The sequence below is a fragment of the Callorhinus ursinus genome, unplaced genomic scaffold (assembly GCF_003265705.2).
Source record: "Callorhinus ursinus isolate GAN/ISIS: 27379988/994484 unplaced genomic scaffold, GSC_fseal_2.0 scaffold16, whole genome shotgun sequence".
Taxonomy (NCBI): domain Eukaryota; kingdom Metazoa; phylum Chordata; class Mammalia; order Carnivora; family Otariidae; genus Callorhinus; species Callorhinus ursinus.
The window spans coordinates 1672334-1680656 of NW_027397078.1; the positions used below are offsets into that span (position 1 = coordinate 1672334).

Genomic DNA, 8323 nt, shown 5'->3' on the forward strand with positions numbered 1-8323 from the left:
GTGGCCTCCTCCTCACTCAGAGTAAAAGCCAAAGTCCTTACCATGGGCTACAAAGTCCTGCAGGGTCTAAGCCCCACATCTCCTCTCTGACCTCACCTTCTACCCCTCTTCCTCTCACACCACTCTAACCACACTGACCACCTTCGTAGACCTAGAGCAAATCACACACTCCCACTCAGGACTTTTGAGCTGGCTGTTTCTTCTGCAATCGCTCAGATATCTCCATGGCTCCATCCCTCGCCTCCTTCGAGTCTGTCAAAGTCCCCCCACCCCCCCCCCCCTTCTCTGGGGACTCTCACAGACCTGTCTGTGTAATCCTGTGTACTCTCCCCCAGAGGCCTTCCACACAAGAGGATATAGTCCAGTATGGAGAGAGAGGAGGTGGTGAGCTCTGCCCCTCTCCGCCCACTCGACCCCCCAGCCCTTACTCTGCAAGGGTCCTGGCTCTCAGCAGCGCCGGCTCCCCCCCCCCCACCCCGAGTCCCACTCAAGTGACCTCCTGGAACCCTGGGCCACCACCCTCACTCAGTCATCCCCCTACTTCTCTGGCCACTCCTCTCCTGGAGCAAATGACAGTAAGGGAGAGATGGTCTAGGGAGGGTATAAAGAGGATCCAGCACACACCTCTGACCGTATAAAAGAAAACCAGCCCCCTCTCTCAAAAGGGCACAGGTCCTGGGGCAAGGAATGAGGCTTCAGCCTCTAGAACTGGCCTAGTTTATAGTTATACAGGAAGTATAAGGAATGTTCAGACCCAAGTCCATGCGGAGCAAGGGAACATTAGCCTTGGGAACATCCCTAAAGGTAGCTCCCCAAAACTCCTGGTGAACAAGCGCCTCACACCCACTTGCTCCCAACCACATGCCACACCTGTTAAGCCCCTTGCAAGCCTCCAACCTGAGGACCTCATCCCACTTCGGTGCCTCCCCTGGCTGCCCATTGCACACAGGCCATCTTTGGGTCTCAGATGTGTCCCACCAACTCAGAAACCTCAACCAGTGAAAGTTTTGTTTTGAACTAATGGTAGGGAGGGTTGGGTTTTTTTTTTTTTTTTAATTGTTGTTGGCTGATTTTTTTTTTAGGTCTTTTTTTTTTTTTCTATTCACTTTTTTTTTTTTTCTTATCTTCACAAAGCCAGACCATCAGGCCCCCTCTGGGCTTTTCCAGAAAGGTGAGTCAGAGTTAAGGAAAGAGGCTCTCCTTTTTTTCAGGGCTTGGGAAGTGGGGGGCGGGGAGCGGGGAAGGTGAAGGGGCAAAGGGGTGGGTCTTGGCCACTAGGTTGGTACCATGTGAATAAAAAGCGGTTTCCAATTTCTCTTCCCCAGGCCTGAAGCCAGTCTTGCAGAGGGCTTGGAGTAGCCTCAACCCTGGGCCATGCAGGGCGCTGAGGAGCCGGGGGCTGGGAGCGGCAGCCATGACCTCTCAGGAGAAGCCCCTGGGGCCCGGTCTCCCCTGTGGACCACTGGTTAAAGAGGGCTACTTCTCAAGTATGGAAATGCAGCACCAATTCTTGGACAACCATAAAACCTCACAAGCTTCAAGCCCCCAGAGGAATCTCCAAATCTCAGAACTTCCCTGTCACTGCAGTCTAGAATGTAAGACCCAAGACTGTTTGGCCCAAGGAAACCTGGGGGTTTTTAAGCCCTCCCGGCACCAAAGAAGGCAGAGCTCCCACTTGCCAGCTCTGTCATCTTGGGCAAGTCACTCGACTACTTCGTGCCTCTGTATAACGGCCATGATGACAAGATGGACCGCAAAGGGCTGTGGTGAGGATTGAATGTGATCACTTGGGAGAATCGTCCAGCACGGTGTCTGGCCCGTGGAAAATTGGAGATAAATGTCAGCTATGGGGATGATGATGGATATATGGCATCTGAAAACCTTGGAAACTGGGATTTTTCAAAGTAGAAAATTGCAAAGGCTGAGGGCCTCAGAAGCATCAGGTCACAGTGTCCCTGACTAGGAGAGGGTCGGGGCCCCAAGGGGCCTCTGGGCTTCATGAGGATGGATGCATTAACACCGGGGGGCTCATCAGGACCTTCCCTGTAGGGTACCCTCCAGGTTAGAGCTCTCAGGCCCTACGATGTGATGAGACGAGACTTTTCTCCCTCTCCTCATTCAGTGATGCTAAGTGGATTCTGGGAGCCAGTGATTCTCAGACTGTTAGATTCTGTGACTTGTGCATTTTCCTCTGTGAAATAACTTCCATGGCCCCCTCTGTGGGGAGATGGATTGCAGAGCTCCCCCTCCCTGGGCAGTAAGAGCAGTGATGACCATCAATTCTACCTAAGGGGAAACTGAGGCATGGAGCAGGGCAAGGCCTCTGGAAACCCAGCCCTATTCAGTTTCTTTCGCTGGTTTTTTTCCCATCCCATCACATTCACAGAGTGGTATCTCTGCCTGCTTGGGACACCTCCGTGATTTATTTGAGTTTTTTTTTTTTTCCCTTGTTTTTTTTTTTTTTCTAACTCTACACACTTTTGTGTAAAAAACTGTGGTTTCTCATGAGCCCTGTTATCTCATTGATACCTCTCACCTCTGTGGCAAGAGGAAGAAATCATATTTTCAGATGACTCGTAAAGGGCAAAGAAAAAACCCAAAATTTCAAAATTTCCGTTTAAGTCTCATAATCAAGAAGAGGAGAAACAGAGCTCGCGAGAGAAAGAGAGAGAGAGAGAGAGAGCAAGAGAGAGAAAAAGCTATGAGAACCCCCCCCACCCCGTGATTATCAGCACACACACTCATCGAAAAAAAAAAATTTGGATTATTAGAAGAGAGAGAGAGAGGTCTGTGGCTTCCACACCGTGGTTTTTCTTCTCGGTATAAAAGCAAAGTTGTTTTTGATATGTGACAGTTTCCCACAAGCCAGGCTGATCCTTTTCTGTCAGTCCACTTCATCAAGGTGAGTGTCCCCGCTCTCCCCCATCAGATGCGGGTCCAGTGGAGGAGATGGTAGTGAGGCAGGCACGGGCGGGCGGGGGGGGGGGGGGGGGGCCCTCCGGCACCGTCAAGACTCACACAGCTCCTGTGGCTCAGCCAGGTAAGAGATTTTTTTTACAATAATAATCGTAATAATAAATGCGGGCAGACTGATTGGGAAAGCGCTTAATCGATGCGTGGGCAGAGGCAGCGATAAATAAATTGATTGCTATGTAGATGGGTAGGATTTTTTTTTTTTTTTTTTTTAAATAGGCCCACTGCCAGTCTTTACAAATTTCAGAGCTTGGAACAACTTGAAACTGTCCAGGTGTAACTGGAACTTTCAACTACACCCCTCCGTCCTCTTTGTCTCTTGTCTCTTGATAGCTCCCACCCCTCTCTGTCTGCTCGCCCTGTCTCCCTCTTTCGTGTCGCTCTGCCCCCCCCCCCCCCCCCCCCGTTCCCCTGGCGCTCGGACCCTCCACCGCCCTTTCTCTGGCTCTGCCCAGCTTCCCTGTCTCTGTCTCCTCCATCTTCACCACGCTCCCTCTATCTCCTTTCCTCCGTCTTTCTCCCACTGTCTCTCCTGCTCTCTTGTCTAGCCTTCCCCCCCCACCCAGCTTCCAGCACAGAGCTCGGTACAGTTGGTGCCTAATAATAGTGGATTGAGTAACGTCAAAGAGGACATTTCCATCTTACCAGAGTGAGCATCAGTTCTGTTTGCCCCGATCAAAGGAGGATAGTGAGCTGTCAGGTCAGGCTGAGCGCTCAGTTGAACTTGGGCTTGCATGGCACAAGGGGACCTCCTGGGGGGCACTTTGTGCCACCATCAATCGTGGTTTAGCTGTGTGGTCCTACCCCAGGACCATGTGTGCATGAGTGTGGGTGTGGGTGTGGGTGTGGGGGGGTGTGTGTGTGTGTCCAGAGTCCGTGTCCAGGAACCAAGCAGGCTGTTCAGGGCTGGGGTGAGCTCATCTCTGCAGGCTTAGCAAGCGCTCACTGTTAGCTGTTAGTATTTTTTTTTTAACCAAATTAGAACCACTCTCTCTATTGGTTTTGTTCCTGCCTTATTCAATTAATAGGAGCGTCTTTGTAGATCACTAAAAATTGTTTCAACATAGGATCTTTCATGGCTGTCAAGACTATCCTCACACTGGTATGAAACACGATTGGTTCGACCAAATGCCAATTCCTGGACATTTGGATGGTTTCTAGTTCTTTCCCCCATAATCATCCCTGATTACTTCCTTGGATTCCTGAAAATGGAGTTGCTGGGACAAGGGGCGTGTGCATTTTTAAGGTGTCTGACCCTCTCTGCATATCGTTCTTCCAAAAGGCTGTCCTGTTATATGCTTCTTGTACTCAAGCTAACCCTGGGTGGGTATTATCATTTTTAAATCCTTCCTCAGCATACCAGGTAAGAAAAAATATTACCACATTGTTGACATTTGCAATCTTTGATTATTTATACTATTTATTCATCATTTGTATTTTTTCTTAAGTTGTCTGGTCATATCCTTAGTCCCAACGGGGTGTTCATCGTTTTTTTTCTTATTGATTTGTCACAGCTTTTTATTTAGAAAGGATATTAACCTTCCAATAGCCATACATGTATAGCAGATATTTTCCCCCAATTCATCACTCACTGTTTCTATTTGTTTATGGAGTTTTGTGATACTATGATGTTTTTATATAGTCAAATGGGTTACTCTTTTCTTCTGTGGTTACTGTCTCTGGTTTTGTGCTTAGAAAGTCCTTTCCCACTTGAAAATGAGATAAATGTTCACCTGTGTTGGCTTCTAGTCTCTTCTATGGCTTCATTTTTTCCATTTGCTGTGGAGGTTAAGAGTGTGGGTATGGGAGTCAGACTGTCTGGGACAAACCCAACTCACCCCAAGCCATCTGTGTGATTTTTAGCCAGGCATTTGACTTGTCTGTACCTTCATTTCCTCACATGTACTGTGATGATTATAGTAGCACCTACCTCAAAGAGTTGTTGTGAGGATTAAATGTACTAACCACGTTAAGTGCTTAGCATAGGGCCTGACATACAAGAAGCCCAAGAGCACTACTGGATATTCTTGTTTATCTCTTTAATAGATCTGGAATGTGTTTCAGGGTATATGATGATTGGTGACATTTCAAACTGGGCAGAGAGGAATTGGTGGGAATATGGACTGATTGTTCATTCACTAACTTTATTTTTCCCTTAATGTTCCCAGAAGCATTTGTCAAATAGTATATCCTCCACCGTCTCCCAGGTTGAAATGCCACATTCATCACGAACTCACTTCTCTCTAGACGTTGGTCTGTGACTGAGCTTTCTGTTTTGTTCTGTTCCTCAGTGTCTGAGCCATACCACTTTGCTGACAGTTGCTTTGTAGTACAATACATTCCCTGACCACAGCCCCCACCCCCCCAGCAGCTTGCCCTTCACTTTTCCTTGTTATTTGACACAGCCTCAGTTCCTCTAGCCAGAGATCAACAACTGTTCTTGTTTGAGGCATCCATCTCTCTCTCTCTCTCTCTCTCTCTCTCTCTCTCTCTCTGTGTGTGTGTGTGTGTGTTTCCCTCTGTCTCTCTATCTCTGTCTCTATTTGGGGCATCTCTCACTCTCTCCATCTCCCTGTGCCGTTCTCTTACTCTTTTTGTTCCTCACACCCTCTCTCTCCCTCCTTGTGTATACTTCTAGGACTTTCTGCTCTTTTGAGTTCCTCTCCCCTCCATTCTCTCTCTCTCATTCTCTCTCAGCATCTCTCACTCTCTGTGTATCTCTGTCCCACCTCATGTTTCTCCCATCTCTCTGTATCTCTTGTTCTCTGGGTCTTTGTGTTCCCCTGTGTCTATCTGTCTGTCTCTCTCTGTTTCTGTCTCTTTGTCTCTATGTATTCCTGTCTCTCAGCCAGTCCCCTGGATGGAGGGGCAGTTGCCGACTTGACACCCTGCAGACACGTAACAGGTCACCCAGACACAAAGTGGAAGGGCCCTGGCCCTCACCTCCTCCATGCCTCTCTCTGCCCATTGTACACAGGAGCAAAACCTGAGGCCTGGAGATGGGCCGGAGGGCCTCTCCCAAGGCCTCCCAGGGATGGAGTAGCAAAGTTGAGACCCAAGTTCAGACCATGGGACTCTTGGCGGGACCCCGGTTCTGTCTCTCTCCCCCACTGTGGGCCTCCATTTACTTCTCAGCACCCATGAGGGGAGGAGGGGGACCTGAGCTGCCCCCCCCCACCAGCTGCTGTCATCCCCCCTCCTGCCTTCTTACAACTTGGATCCTTACTCAGGCAGGAGGCTCTGTGGCCACATGGGCCAGTGTGGGGCCCAACCTCCCAAGAGCTAGTCTGGGTGGGGTCCCAGGGTCCCATGGGTCAGAAGACCTTGTGGCCAGAGGATAGTGATACTGGAAGGATAAGTCAATCAGTCTTGAAGGATGATATGCAGTGGATAGAATTCAACCATGTCCCCAGAATTGGCACTGGTCCTGGGAACGTCTATCCTCGGGCCCCTCCAGAGAGCTTGGCAGCGGGCTCTCGACCGGCCAAGGCTCTTCCTGTTCCCCACCATGAGGCCCTAGCCAGAGGCATGCTGCCCTCTACCTTTCCCTCTTTCCCTCGCCATCTCTTGTGGAATGGCTGTGAGTATGGGAACATTGTCCCAGAATGAACAGGGAGACTGAGGCCCCGTAGGTGTTCATTTACCATCACTGACATTTTGTTAAGCATTTCATGTGCATTAACTCTGGACAAGAGGTACGATTACTGTCCCAGTTTACATACGAGCCCGCGGAGAGTTATAGCTAGTTAGTGACAGAGCCCAGCCCCAGGCTGAGGGGAGTAGAGGAGATGATTCTGACCCTCCTGCTGTCACAGAACTTAGGAGGGAAGCTAAGAGGAGGCTTGCTACAGTTCTAAGCCTGGTGGGCCAGAGGCCCTGTGGGGTAATGAGCTGCCTGTCCTTCAAGGAGTTCCAGTGAGTTTGGACACCATTGACATTGGCCTTCACCTTCTGTGAAGTTGGACCCATGGACCCCACAGAGTGGGTTTGAGACTCTGGGATCCTTTGAACCTAAGAAATGATGTTTTATGATTCTGAGGTTCTGGCATAGTAAAGTGGGTTTGAGACTCTGGGATCCTTTGAACCTAAGAAATGATGTTTTATGATTCTGAGGTTCTGGCATAGTACCATTTGAAGACCCCCAGGGTCCCAATAGCTGTAGGATCTGCATGGTACTCCCCAAGCATCAAACCTTTGGCCTCTCCATGGCCCAAGTCTACGGGGCCCAGGACTTGTCATGGTGGCCAGATGGACGTCACTCACCACATCCGCAAGCACCCACATCACTCCCACCTGGGCTGAGACGGCTGCAGGATGGGCCAGCCAGTTCTCGGAACGAAACCCGTGGGGTGGGGTATCTGCTTCTCCTTGGTGCCGATGAAGCCCAGCGCATCCGGCCGCCATGACGTCAATGGCGGAAAATCTGGGGACGTGACAACAGGGCCCAGATGCAGACCCCGATATGAAAACACACTCTGTGTCCCAGAAACATCCTCCATGCAGCTTCTGAGAAACAGTCAGAAAGGGACGCCCCGACAGACAGTGCAGGAAGCTGGCTGCCCAGCCCGGCCCTCCAGGTTCCCCACCACCAGACAGACCATATCTATGTCCCCTTTCTGAGAATGTACCTGTGCTTCCCTGTGGCTGGACATTCCAGATGTGCTTGAGGAAAAGATTTCTTATAAGCCCCAGCCAAGTGTCCCGGCAGCTTCAGAAGTGACCACGGGCCAGCCGTGTGGGCCAGGCCAGAGTGGTGGAGACCAAAGTCGGTATTCATTTACTCAGGCTTCTGTAACAAATTACCACAAGCTGGGGGCGGCGGGGGGGCGGGGGGTGCTCAAACAGCAGAAATTTATTGTCTCACAGTTCTGGAGGCCAGAAGTCCGAGATCAAGGTGTCGACAGGGCTGGTTCCTTCTGAGGCTACGACGGAGGATCTGTCCATACCTCCCTCCTAGCTACTGGTAGATTGCTGGCAGTCTTTGGCATGCCTTGGCTTCTAGAAGCCTCACCCCCAATCTCCGCCGTCATTCATTTGCTCACCGCCTCGTGGTCACTGAGTTCTGAGCCTCCATAGATCCAGGCTCTTGCTTCTCACACAGTAATGTTCTACGCCCCCCGGGGAGACTATGAGTTTAATACCTGGATTCTCACCCCCACCCCCATCCGCACCAGAGCTCTGACAGGCCCTGTGAGCTGACAGCAAAGAAAGGAAGGTGCAACTGCTCCCCGAAATCGTCCTTGTGCCAGTTTGGGCCGCTCTTGGCAGCTGTGTGCCCAACCCAGTGCTGTGGGGTGGGGAGTCACACACACACACACACACACACACACACACACACACACACACACAC

The 8323-nt window shown here is 50.5% G+C and overlaps 1 protein-coding gene across 5 annotated transcripts in view; it reads left to right on the forward strand.

Annotated features, from left to right (window-relative positions):
- The first annotated feature begins 1153 nt into the window (after positions 1-1153).
- Positions 1154-8323, forward strand: part of FOXP3 (forkhead box P3) — a 15418-nt gene continuing 8248 nt past the window's right edge. For 2 of the 5 annotated variants that reach the window (XM_025857454.2, XM_073901821.1), the window contains exons 1-2: positions 1155-1171; positions 1326-2902. The gene's annotated coding sequence lies outside the window, so the exon portion shown is untranslated. Of the gene's footprint in view, positions 1172-1325; positions 2903-2996; positions 3041-8323 lie in introns of those variants that run through there. The other 3 variants (XM_025857456.2, XM_025857458.2, XM_025857455.2) reach the window with 3 other exon arrangements.